This window comes from Rhinolophus sinicus, chromosome 2 (assembly GCF_057876585.1).
Source record: "Rhinolophus sinicus isolate RSI-liver-muscle chromosome 2, RSI-T2T, whole genome shotgun sequence".
NCBI classification, from domain to species: Eukaryota; Metazoa; Chordata; class Mammalia; order Chiroptera; family Rhinolophidae; genus Rhinolophus; species Rhinolophus sinicus.
The window spans coordinates 21,832,547-21,846,273 of record NC_142502.1 but is presented as its reverse complement, the minus strand read 5'-3'; the positions used below and the strand labels follow the sequence as shown (position 1 = coordinate 21,846,273).

General features: G+C 31.6%; 1 long non-coding RNA gene and 1 pseudogene across 1 annotated transcript in view; both read right to left on the bottom strand.

Annotated features, from left to right (window-relative positions):
• The window catches only part of LOC141566993 (uncharacterized), a 402,769-nt gene that overhangs the window by 193,867 nt on the left and 195,175 nt on the right, over window positions 1-13,727 (bottom strand). The window lies entirely within an intron of this gene.
• On the bottom strand, window positions 10,893-11,000 carry LOC141572020 (U4 spliceosomal RNA; annotated as a pseudogene).

Here is a 13,727-nt window from a genome sequence, read left to right as displayed (position 1 = left end):
TCAAAATGAATCTATGATAAAACTTCTGTTAAGGAAACATGATCTCTAACTATTAAAAAGACCAAGAAACAGGAAACAATTCAGTAGTCATCAGGAACCTAGAACAAAGGCTGACACTCTTCATATCACAAGAACTTGTGCTTTGGGGGGATAGATGATTCCAGTTTGGGGGTAAGAAATAGAAAACATGAGCTTGGACAACATGTTATATCATAAAAAAACAAAGCCATAAAAACCTACTCCAGTCTTCTCAAAAACTCAGTAATGAATCTGAAGAGGCTTGCATCGACAACATTTGCAATATGACAGTTTTAATTTAAATAAAATTGTCAGAGTAATGGATTGAAGCACATTAAATGTTACATTTTTAAATACAAAAATGATACTAGAGAATGTGAACAAACAAAAGACTTTTGTAGATACATTTGAAAGATGCTACAGAGCTAACTTATTATCCTGAAAACTGGTGAATAAAAGGAAAGAATCAAGAATCTCTCCTGCCTTCCTTTTATGAATGGTACCTCTGGGTAACTAAATAGATGAGGAGGAGAATTTTCTCTCTATAGAAGTAATTCAGCTGGAAAAAACAAATAAACAAAAAAGAGGAATGATAGAACTCGAATACCACCGTCTTACAAAAACCTAATGAAAGAAAAATAATTTTGGCAAGTTTCGTCAATGGCCAGTCTAACCTCAAAATAGAAAAGACCAGTTGTAATGTGGTTCTTGATGAAAGTACTAGTACACACTGCCAAATACAAAGAATTCTTTCCAAAAACTCTACCCTGAATCAAATCAAACCTCTAAAACTACCCACCAGTGTTCAGAAAGTAGAGGTACAGAAAAATGTTTTTGTTTCTGCTCTTATTTTCCTATAAGTGCCAAAATGTCTCAACAAAAAACAGAAAGTGTGAAATAACAAAACCACTACAAAACCTATGGCACAATTTATTTAAAACAATATTTTGAAAGAAAAAAATATAAAGAAAAGGATAAATTACATAATAAAAGATATTTAACATGTTTATAAATACATTTTTAAGAATCCATTGGAAAAAAAGAAAATATCAGGAAAATTCGATTATTGCCTATTGGAGAATTTTAAGTTAGGTATTGTGGGAATGTTATGAATGATAAACCAGTCATGGCTATCTTATTTTTTTTTAAGTGTACTTATCTTTTATAGAAACTTAATGAAATAGGTATTAATTAAACAATATTATGTTTTATATTTGTTCTAAAATAACAGAGAATAGTTGTAAACCTGAATAGAAGTTTAGATGTATGAAATAAAGTGATGATGATTATTATAGCAGGGTAATAGCTTCAAAGGTTCATTTTACCATGTAAGTCTGAATTTTCCATAGAATTAACTAATCTGAGACCTTTGAAACTTCATCTCAGACCACGTAGAACCTGTCACACTTATCTCCCACTATTTTCTTGGCCTTCACATTTATTTTTAATTGCATTATTTTTGTAAGTAAAAGAGTGGCCCAAGCGGAGCCATCCGGTTGATCTGGGATATAAACTTATGAAGTTTAAGAATCAAAATCAGAACATACTCTTTATTGCCATGTTTGTCTATTGTTTCACTTAGGATAAGAGATTGATAAGCATAAAACCACGTTTTACTTTTTCATTACAACATCAAGGCTTACTACAGCATCTGGAACTTTTAGTTATTCAATCAGTGTTTTAATTAAATAAGAAAGTCCATTAAAATATATGCACAATTATTTTCAAAAGGATGTTTTGATTAGTTTATCTAACACTTTTTTATTATGGTTAAATTAAAGAAACTAATTTGACCAGTTACTCTAACACGCTTACATATTTTCAAAGATTCGAATCACAGCTTTAACTTAACTTGTGGCTTTGTTCAATAACCTATTTATAAATTGGATTTTTTAATAAAACTTTTATAAACCTGTCAGTTATTATTACTATCATTTTTCCTGTACATCTCTAACACTGATCACTTCCCACCATTCATGATACATTTAAACCAAGGCAAAACAAAAACAAAAACAAAACCTTTTTTCTGCATATAAATTCTTTCCTCATATAAATCTTAGTCATTATGGTCAACAAAAATATGCATATTTTAAATATATTTCTGCAGATATATTTTTAAAGCTTCAAAACACCAAAATATTGATAAAAATCTTGAGAAATTAACTGTTCTAAACGTGGACATCTGAAGAAAAATGTTTTCACGGACATTTTATTTTAAGGCTAATTTTATTTTGTAAGATCTTTTATCAATGCTTACTGTACATGCCTGTCCGAAACTTTGTACGGTCAATAACATTAGTATCCTTCTCGCTTTGCCAACAAAAAAGACTTTTAGGGGTGACTGGCTTCAAGTCATATAAACTAGTAAGTGGCCTCTGGGATGAGTGGCAAGCTTGATACTTGGTAATGGTCTGAGTCTTGTCCACCAAGTTGTCTTCAAAAACCACAGAGAAATTCCAGAAAAAAAAAGTATGGAGTTAAAAAAATGTATAGCCCTGCATACTACAATAACATGAATTTAGGAGCGTCATATGTACTGAATTGAGTTCCCCCCAAGTTCGTATGTTAAGTCCTCACCCCCCATGACTGTATTTGGAAATAGGGCCTTTAGAAGGTAATTAAATTTAAAGATGGTCATAGCGTGTGCCCTAAATTCATAGGATTAGTGTCCTGCTGAGAAGAGACACCAGAGCTCACTCTGTCCCCTCCCAGAACCTGCCCCTACCCTATTTCCCCCAAAATAAGACCTAGCTGGACAATCAGCTCTAATACTTCTGTATTAGATAATACAAGAACCAGTCTTATTTTACTATAAGACTGGGTAATATAATATAATATAATACCAGATCTTATATTAATTTTTGCTCCAAAAGATACATTAGAGTTGATTGTATGGCTAGGTCTTATTTTTGGGGAAACACAGTAATAGCCTGTGAGACACAGCCAGAAGGCACCCTCTGCAAATCATGAAGAGAGCCCTCACCTGAATGTGATCCTGCTAGACCTTTGGCCTCCAGAACTGTGAGAAAACCAATTCTGTTGTTTAAGTCACCAGTCTGTGGCACTACGTTACCCTGAACTGACTGAGTGCTTTGCTCTCGTTCTCAGAAGCATAAATTGGATTTGTATAAAACATGATAAAGCCTGGAAAATTTAACACACACCAAGTGTTTTCTCCAGTTTTCTGTCTTATACTAGTATTTTCTTTAATTTTGCATCACCTTTTTTTATGTTCCCTTGGCCTTAAATTATTAGTTCCCGTGTACAATTTAAGACAGGATGTTCCACAGGTCTAGGACTGGTCATTTTTTCAACCATGGATTTCCTAGCAACTACAGCTATGCTCTCCTTAAATTTCAAATTCTTAGAAAAGCCTTCCACTTTTAACATTCGATATAGTGCCTGGTGATAATAAACAGCCTATGAATTTTTGTCTTTCCTCTGAACTAGATTTCAAATGAAGGATATGCTAAACCCAGCTGTTGCTGTGTATAATGACATTCAGTATGTGGATGCTACCTCCAGATTCCATTTTAGGGCAGCCATCTGTCCTGTAGCTAGGAAAATAATGGAAGATTTATACCTTAATAAAACCATACATATAAGAGCGACCTAAACACCTTTCTGCACCCACCATGCAGTTCCACATTCACGAGTGAATTTTCTTTAAGCTTTTTCTAGCTTTCAGACTATTTGGCAGTGAGATTTTGGACAGAGGAAGCATGAGCACCAGGGTTTTAGCATATATTTTGCACTCTGTATAGTTTTCAGTAAATCTTCATAGGTTGACATGAATATCATGAAAATTAAAATATTAAGAAACAGTCTCTATTTTTTCAGTCCTATACACACATATTTGTTTAGTACTGCAGAGCTTATAAAACCTTTCCCCCTTGTATTTAATATCCAGAATAATCTGTGGGGTTGCTCAAGGTCACATAATTCATTAGCAAAGAAACCAGGACTCAAAATAAAATGTTCTTTTTCCAAATACCTTCTCGTTTTCATCCCTCTCATAGTTACCTATTTATGCACTGAATTATTTTATATTATTTTAATTATAGCTATCAATAATAATGATAATTTACCAATTTATTATGTGCCAGGATGTATTTACTGCTTTAAGTAAGTTATGCCATGATGTTTACAATATTCTGATGATATAGACAACATTTCTTGAAAAATATTCAAGAACTTAGAGAAGCAATTGCATACATACAAAAACATGCACACATTTTCTCTAATGTATAAACAAAAAGAACAATGTCATATGTTTTTGTAGTGGGTCTATTAACACATTTCACAGCTAAATTATTTATCTTCTTTTTCCTGGTTAAATTAAGTTAGGTTTTCCCATCTTTTAAAATTTTATAATCTCAGAAATCTGGTTTGCATTTTTAAAATTATATTTAATGGGGTGACATCGGTTAGCAAAACCATGTAAGTTTCAAGTGTACAATTCTATAATACATTGTCTATTTATTGCCTTATTTGCTTATTAATTTTCATGTATCGTTAAAAGAGCCTGTCCTATTGTTTCAACCTCCAATTATCTCTAATAAATATTTGACTTTCATACTTGACTTCTCTAATTTTGAAGCATAAAGGTGTGTAATTATTACATGGGAAACTACTTCCCATTTTCCATATATCACATTTTAATCAATGAACTATGTACTCAAAAAATTATTCAGAGCGCCTATCATTTGCTAAGCACTGATAAACCAGAATCACAGCAGAAACAATACCAATAAAAATCCCTACCCTCATGGAACGTATACCCTAGTGGAAGTGTCTATTCCCTTTATGCATTTATATTTTCTCGTCTTGTATGACGAGGACTCAAAAGCTGGGATAACTGTATATAAGTGTGCTGGAGTCTGCTTTGGGGCATTTATAAGCATTTGTGCCCTGTAGCCCTGTTACTCCAGCTGTGGGCTGTACACTACCAGCATCGGTGCCATTTGCGCAGACATGCCAGTGTTCAGGATACACAGCAGGTCCACTGAATAGATCCCAAGGTCATGTGCATTCACAATGAAGTTTAAAAGTGTGCTTTATATGTATTGAAATTGTTTTCACATGAGGTATCCTTTCCTCTAGGTGGACTTCTACTCCTTTGTGTTTCACAAGCATGAACATTTTCCTACAAATGCATGTCCCATTGTGTCTTGGCCATAATGCATGTGAAATCAGAATCTTTCTTACAAATGCAAAAAGCTAGCAGTCAAAAAAATTTTATTGAATGACTGAAAGAATGACTAAAAATATATTTTAAAATATAACTTCAATTTAACATTTCTGAATTATATAATACATTGAACTGAGTAACAAAATACTTTGTGTCCACAAAAATGTATGTTTCTCCATACACCAGAGGAGTCTGAAATATAATGTATGCTGAAGATGAAAATAGTTTCCCTTTATATATATGTGTATATATATATATATATATATATATATATATATATATATATATATATATAATGTACCTGTCTATATGTATTTCTTGACATTGTTAAAAAATGGACAGACTTTTTCAAAACTTACTTTTTCAGAAATTGACACACAACCAAGAAAAATTTATTCATGATTTGCCTTACCTTTCACCCTCTACATATCAAGCAATCAAAAATTGCACATGCTTGCACTAAAAGCATTGCATCTATTTTTAGGGCAGATATCTTTCTCTCCACACTGCAGGGAATTTGAACATTTGTGGGGAGTGGAGTGCATTAATCCTGCTTAATACTCAAAGACTCACAGATAATTGCTGTGTATTGAGAAAGCAGGCTAGTAAATTTCTTCAACACTCAATAAATAACTTAGTTTAATTCTATATTTCTCACATTCTCTTGCAAGATCTATTTTGAAATTAAATTGTGAAAGTGACCAAATTTTGAATTTTACTTTTTTCTTATCATATTTTTCCTCAGAATATATTTTGCTTATTGTAATGAATATTCTGGAAATTTAAAAAATGTGGAATAAAATATGTAAACAATATATTCTCTTATTCTGCATCCACTTCCAATAAACATTTGATTTTCTATATTAAATAGATGTGTCTACAGCTTTGCTTTTCTGATGACATATATTACATTTTCTACAGCATAATCCTGGAAATATTATTTTAAGTGTAAAATCTATTTTTTATCTTTTTGTTTTGAAACAAATTTAGACTTAGAGAAGGTAGCAACGATGATAGTGATAGTCTGGCATATCCTTCATAGAGTCCTATATTACTTACACCTAATACTAACATCTTACATGACCATGGTATGTAAGAGTCAAAACTAAGAAACTAACATTGATTCAACACAATTAATTACACTACAGACATTATTCGTATTTTCCCAGTTTTTCCATTTATGTGTTTTTGATTTTAATGTTTTAGGATCAAATCTGGGGTATTACACTGCATACAGTTATGTACTCATTGCCTCCTCGAGTCTGTGTCATTTTCTTCATTTTTCTTTGTTTTTCATGACCTGACATTTTTGAAGAATACTCTTAAGTTGTTTAATTAAAGTCCTTCAATTTGGTTTTCGCTGATGTATGCTCATGAGTAGATTGAGTATATAAATTTTGGGAAAGCATAGTATGGAGGTGATATGTTCCTGTCCTCACTTTGTATCACAGAATATACAATATCACTAATTTTATTACTCATGATATTACCCTTGATCTCTTGGTTAGGGTAGTATCTGTTAAGTTTGTCTTCTCTGTAAAATTGTTTATTTTTTTCTTCACTCACTGTACTCTATTTATTAAAAGCAGGTAACTGAGCCCAGCATTCACTCAAGGAGAGGCAATTAAACTCAAGGAATTTGTGAACATGTTAAAACCACTATAGTAACTAATAAATGTTTGGGAGGAAAATCACTGAGTCTATACAAATGTCATATTTCTCTTTAAAGTTTCTCCCACTAATTTCAGTATTCCTCAATACTTCTTGCCTGCAGCAATTAACTGTAGTGTTCTAATAGTAATTTTTCTATTCCCTTCATTCCTTCTACATGTATTGGAATCCTGTAATAGTTGTATTTTTCCTCCATTTAAATTTTTACTGAATTATTTATTTGTATCACTATAGATTTAGGGATCATTGTATCATTTGGGTATAACCCAAGATTATCATTGTTTAGCTCATGGATCAAATTGTTCCATTTTTAACCAGTGGAAGTTTTTTTCTGTTGGCTCCTGCTGTCATCTCCTTCTCCTTCATCTTCTCTTTTTCTACTTCTTCTACTTACTGTGTTGTTGTTACTATCATTTTTATTTTTAACACTATCTTACATTCTGGCACCATAAGTTATTGCAGGATCATCTTGTATTTTTCCTGCCACAGCCATTTCTCCAAGAAGCCCTGGTTCCTTTAATTGGAGAACCATATTTAGAAACCAAAATATGTGTGTGAAGTGTTTTCTTTGCTAGTGCAGAGGCAACTTCTAGGCTTTCTTAGCATATGGGGTTAGGAAATGTAAGTATGTATACTAATCCATGTTACACACATATCCATATTCATCTCTGTATCCATCCATATGTATACACATTATAATGAAAATATGCTTTTACTGATATCTCTAAGTCCAGCTCCACATGTATTATTCTTCCTTTGTTTATGTACTTCTTTTTCCTACAATGAGAAACTTGGCTGACAGTATATATGTATATATATATATATATATATATATATATATATATATATATATATACACACACACACACACACACATATATATGTATATATATAATTACTTGTTCAAACATGATATACATATATAGTAGTTTGAAAATTGCTAAACCCTCTAAAAATTTTAACTAAGTCATAGTTAACTAAGGCATATCATATGCATTCAACTATTTTGTATTCTGTCTTATACCATTGAGTTAAAGTAACATTTAATGAGCTACTTAAGGCAGCTCTTTCCTTTCCAATTGTTTCATTGTGGTTATGTCACATGCATGTAATATAGTTAGATATATTAACCACAGCTTGCAGTTTATATTGGGTCTCCCCTTCCTTCTCTCAATCTAGCTAATTTTTATCAACAGTAAAATTCACTTTTTGTGGTGTACAGTTCTATAGGTTTGACAAATGCATTGAGCCATGTACTTATCACCACAATACTATACAGAATAATTCCATAATTCCCAAAATTACCTTCTTTCACTCCTTTGTAGTCAACTCTTTTCACGACACCCATCCCCGGAAATTATTGACGTTTTCTGTCTCCACAGTTTGTCTTGTCCAGAGTGTCATATAATTAAAATCATACAGTACATCCTTTTGGTCTTATTCCTTTCATTTAGCAAAATGCTTTGAAAATATATCCATATTGTTGTGCAAATTCGTAACTATTTACTTTTTATAGCTGAGTAATTGTTGTATGTATGTATCTAACTGTGTTATCATTCATTTGTTGAAGAATATTTGTTTTGATTCCACTTTTTTTTGAATTATGAATAAAACTGCTATAAACATTTACATACAGACTTTTGAGTGAATATAAGTTTTCAGTTCACTTCAGTAAATATCTAGGGGTGGACTTACTAAGTCTAATGGTAAGTGTGTGTTTCACTTAAGAAAAAACAAAAAACAAAAAAGTGTATACTTGAAGGTGGCTGTACCATTTTCGCTTTCTTTCTAGAAATATGTGAATGTTCCTGTTTCTTGGCATCTTCAAGAGCTCTTGTTATTCCCAGGTTTGTTTTTGTTTTGTTTTTAGCCATTATAATATATATACAGAGGTAATCCATTATAACTTTAATTTGCATTTTCATAAAGATTAATGATGTTGAACATCTTTTCATTTGTTTATTTGCTATCCATATATGTTGTTTTGTGAAATGTCTGTTTAGATCTCTGCATGTGTATATTTTTGGGGAATTGTTTGTTTTATAATAGGGAGTTAACAATTCTATTTATATTCTAGATGGAATTCATTCATTACATATAAGCATTGTAAGCATTTCAACCGATGCTTTGACTGGTCTTTTCATTCTCTTAAGAGTATCTTTCACAGAGAAAAAAATTTCAATATTTATAAATTTATCATTTTTTTCTTTCAAGAATTCTTCTTTTCATTTCATATCTAAAACATTTTTACCAAATTCAGGATTATGCAGATTCCTTCTTATTAACAATCTTCTAAAAGTTTACAGTTTTACATTTTACATTTGCATCTATGATCCACGTGCAATTAATTTTAAGATGTGAAATATTAGTTATTTTTTCTCCACTGAATTCTCTACAACAGTATCAAAAATTAGTTGATTATATTTGTGTAAATCTGTTTCTGGGCCCTGTGTTCTATCTATTATTCAATGTGTTTATCCTTTTGATAATGCCACTGTCTTGATTACTGTAGCTTTATGGTAATTCTTGAAATTAAGTAATACAAAACCTCCAAATTTGTTTTCCTTTTACGTTAGTAATATTTAACTGTACCTTTACAAATCTATACACGTACACACGTACACACACACACACACACACACACACACACACACACATATGTATCTGCTAAGATCTTGATTGGAATTGCATTGATTTACAGTGGCTCTATACACTAAATTGAGGAGAATTGAGATTTTCATATCACAAATCCTCTAATCCATAAACAATGTGTGTTTCCTTATTTGTGTTTGGTTTTGTTCATCAGTGTTTTATATTTACTTAATACAGATACAATAATTTTTATTATATTTATAACTAATTTTATATTTGAAAAAATATTTTATTTCAAATTATTATTCCTTGCTGATTTATACGAATGTTACAAATATTTATATTGAACTTGTAATATACAACTTGAATGGGTTTTATTTATTTTTATGGCTTTATTTTTTTATATTTATTTTTCTTCATTTGCTAGGACTTCCAGTGTGATGTAAATTGGAGTAGTTAGAGAGAACAACCTTGCCTTATGTCTTATACTTGGGTCAGCAGCATTCATTAAGTAACTATTAAGTATGATGTTTGCTGTAGTTGAAGATGTCAGTTATTGGGTTAAGAAAGTTCTCTTCTGTTTTTTTGGCTGCTAGTTTTAATATGAATGGATGTTGAATTTTGTCATATATTTTTTGCATTTATTCAGATGAACATTTTATGTTTTTATTAGTTTATTAATATGGTAAATAAAATTAATGAATTTCAAATATTGAAGAAAACTTGAATTCCTGGGATGTACCCACTTTGTTGTTATCTTTCTAAATACAGTTTTGGAATTGGTTCTCTAAAATTTTGTTGAAAATTTTTGGTTTTATTGTCACTATAGATATTGGTCTGGAGTTTTCTGCTTTTGAAATCTCTTTTTCTGATTTGGGTAGTACGGTAATGGTGGTCTGATGAAATAAACGGGTAAGACTTCTCTTATTTTCTGGAAGTGTTTGTGTAGAATTGGTATTATTTCTTCCTTATATGGTTGGTAGAATTCAGAAATTAAACATTCTGGGCATGATGTTTTCTCTTTTCGAAGGTTTTTGATGGGTAATTCAATTTCTTGAATACATATAGGATTATTCAGGTTATTTATTTTAGTTTTAGTGAGTTTTGACTATTTGCATCTTTTAAGGAATTTTTGTTTAATCTATGTTGTCAAATTTAAAGACATCTTGTTATTTCTACTATTCTCTATGTGAGCGATAGAGATGATCTTTATTTTACTCATGATCTTGTTTCTTCTCTCTTATTTATTTGGTTAAGTTGGCTAAAGGTTTATTAATTTTGTCAATCTTTTCAAAGAACCAACTTTTGGTTTCCTTGATTGTTTTCTATTACTTTCATGTTTTCAATTTATTTGATCTCCACACTTATTTTTATTATTTTTCTGTTTATTTTAGATCAAATGGTAATTATTTGACGAGTTTCCTAAAGAGGAAGTTTATATTACTAGTTTTAGATCTTTCTTTTCAATTAGCAATAATCGCGCCTCGGATAAACCTCATTGGCTACGATAATGCCACTGCGCAAAGCTTGATCTTTCTTTTCTAATATATGCATTTAATGGTATAAATTTCATTGCATGCACTGTATTTGCTACAGATCACAAATACTATTTTTATTTTTTTATATTTTTTATTAAAGTATAGTTGGCATACATTAATTTCTGGTGTACAAAATAGTGATTCAACATTTATATACCTTATTATGTGATCACCCAGTTAGTCTTGTAATCATCTACCACCATGCAAACTTATCACAATCTTATTGACTATATTTCTCTTTACCTCTTTTTACACATTCCCCCGTCCCATTTTCCTCTGGCAACCATTGGTTTGTCTTGTTCCTATGAGTTTGTTTTTGTTTTGCCTTTTCTTTGTTTTTGTTTGTTTGTTTGTTTGTTTTTTTAGATTCCCTCAAATATATGAGAAATCAAGCAGTCTTTCAGCATTTCTCTTTCTCTGTCTGACTTATCTAATACCCTCTATGTCCATCCATGCTATCACAAATGGCAGGATATCATTCTTTTCTATTGCTGTGCATCTCACAAATATTAATAAATTGTATTTTCATTTATACTTAGTTCAAAATATTTTCCCCCTCTGGAGACTTCTTTGACCCATGTCATAGGAATGTATTGTTTAATTATCAAATAATTGGGATATTTCAGCTTATCATTCCAATACTGATATGTTGCTTAATCCCACTGTAGTCTGAGAAAATACTTTGTAGAATTTTTATTATTTTAAATTTAATTTAATTTTACGTACCAGAATATAATCTGTCTTGAGAAATTGTCCATGTAATCTTAAGAAGAATGTTTATTCCACTGTTGATGGGTGGTGTTTTATAAACATCAATGATATCATGATAGTTGATGGTTTATCAAGGTCATCATATCCTTATTAATTTTCTGCATGTTTCTCTTATTAATCACTGAGACAGAAATGTTGAATTTTCTAAATATAATTGTGAATTTCTCTGTTTCGTCATTAACTTCTATTTTTGCCGCATACTTTTTGAAGGTCCGTTCAAACATTTAAGATGACTGTGTCTTGTAGAATCAGTCTCTTTATCACTTCATAAATGGTAATGTTGCTCTTCATTCCTCATAATATTCCCTGTTCTGGAGTCTATTTTGCTTGATATTCATATAGCTACTCTAATTTTCTCTTGATTAATTTTGCATTGTGTAACATACTTTTCACATTTTTATGTATTTATAGTTAAGGTGGTTGTCTTTCAGAGAGCATGTAAACATGACATGTATTTTTATCCCATTGACAATTTTTTTTAAGTTTATTGGGGTGACAATTGTTAGTAAAGTTACATAGGTTTCAGGTGTACAATTCTATAATACATCATGTATATCACATTGTGTGTACACCACCCGGAGTCAGTTATCTTTTCATCACCATGCATTTGATCCCTTTTACCATCCCACTTCCCCTTACCCTCTGGTAACCACTAAACTATTGTTTGTGTCTATGAGTTTTTGTTTCTTCATTTGTTTGTCTTGTTCTTTTGTTGTTTTCAATTTTATATATTGCATTTGATAATCTTTTAATTTTAATTTTGGATTGGTTTTCCAGAGCTTAATTTCTGAATTCCTCCTCCTTCCCTTGGTTTTGAGTCTTTCCTTTGTGCTGTGCCCAAAGAGAATCTATCTTTTGTACATCTCAAAGGGAGATTTATTTGTCTGCTATTTTTTTACACACTTGATAGCCTGAAGGTAGGAAACAGAGAGAGATTCATTCTCTAATGTGCTCATGAAGCCTTAATATTAGGCATGCTCTCTAATCTTGAGACTCAATAGTGTGATGTCTACACGTGCACCTGCCTCTCTTCCAACTGTGGTGTCTAGATTAACATGTATTTTTGCCTCTCCTCAGGAGTAGTACTTTTCCCCCCCAAAAGTGCCCTAAAGTCACAGTTTTTTGTTGTTCTTCCCCTTGTAGATTAGTGTTTGTTTTGCAGGGGAGAGAGAGTATATGGGTCCAGATAGAGTTTCTGTAATAATTATTATTATCCTCCCCCAGCCTTCACCACAAAAAAAGCAGCAATTCTACCTGATCTTCCTGATGAATGCCTGATGAGATTAGTGGAAGATAAACGTGCATGAGGATGAAAAATGCATTATATCTTCAGTGTTCAGAGGACTCAAACTCTCACATTAGCCCACTGTGGTAGGCTGAATAATGGCTTCCCAAAGATGCCTGATCCCTAAAACTAAATATGCTAATTGTTAATACATGGCAAAGGGAATTTGCAAATAAGTTAGGAAGTTTGAGATAGAAAAATTATCCTAGATTACCCAAGTAGGCTCAATAAAATCACATGGTGCCATATAAAAAAGACAAAAGTCCAAGTCAAGAGTAGGGGATATGATCAAAGAACTGGAGGTTGGGGTGAGCTTTGAAGATGGGGGAAGGGTCCACGAATCAAAGAATACAGTCAGCCTTGCCTCTTGAAAAGGCAAAGCACAAGGTTCTCCCCTGGAGTTTAAGAAAGGAATGCAGCTCTACTGACACCTTGATTTTTGCCTGTAAGACTAATTTTGGACTTCTGATCTGCAGAATTGTAAGATATTATATGGGTTTTGTTTTAAGCCATTAAGTTTGTGATGAATTATTTTATTGGCAATAGAAAACTAATACACCTTCTTTCACCTTTGGCAGTTCATTAAAAAAAAAAAAAAGAAAGTAGTATCTTAGAAAATTATACAGCATCCAAAGTTTCTGCTTAAGGTAAGTAGTAAATG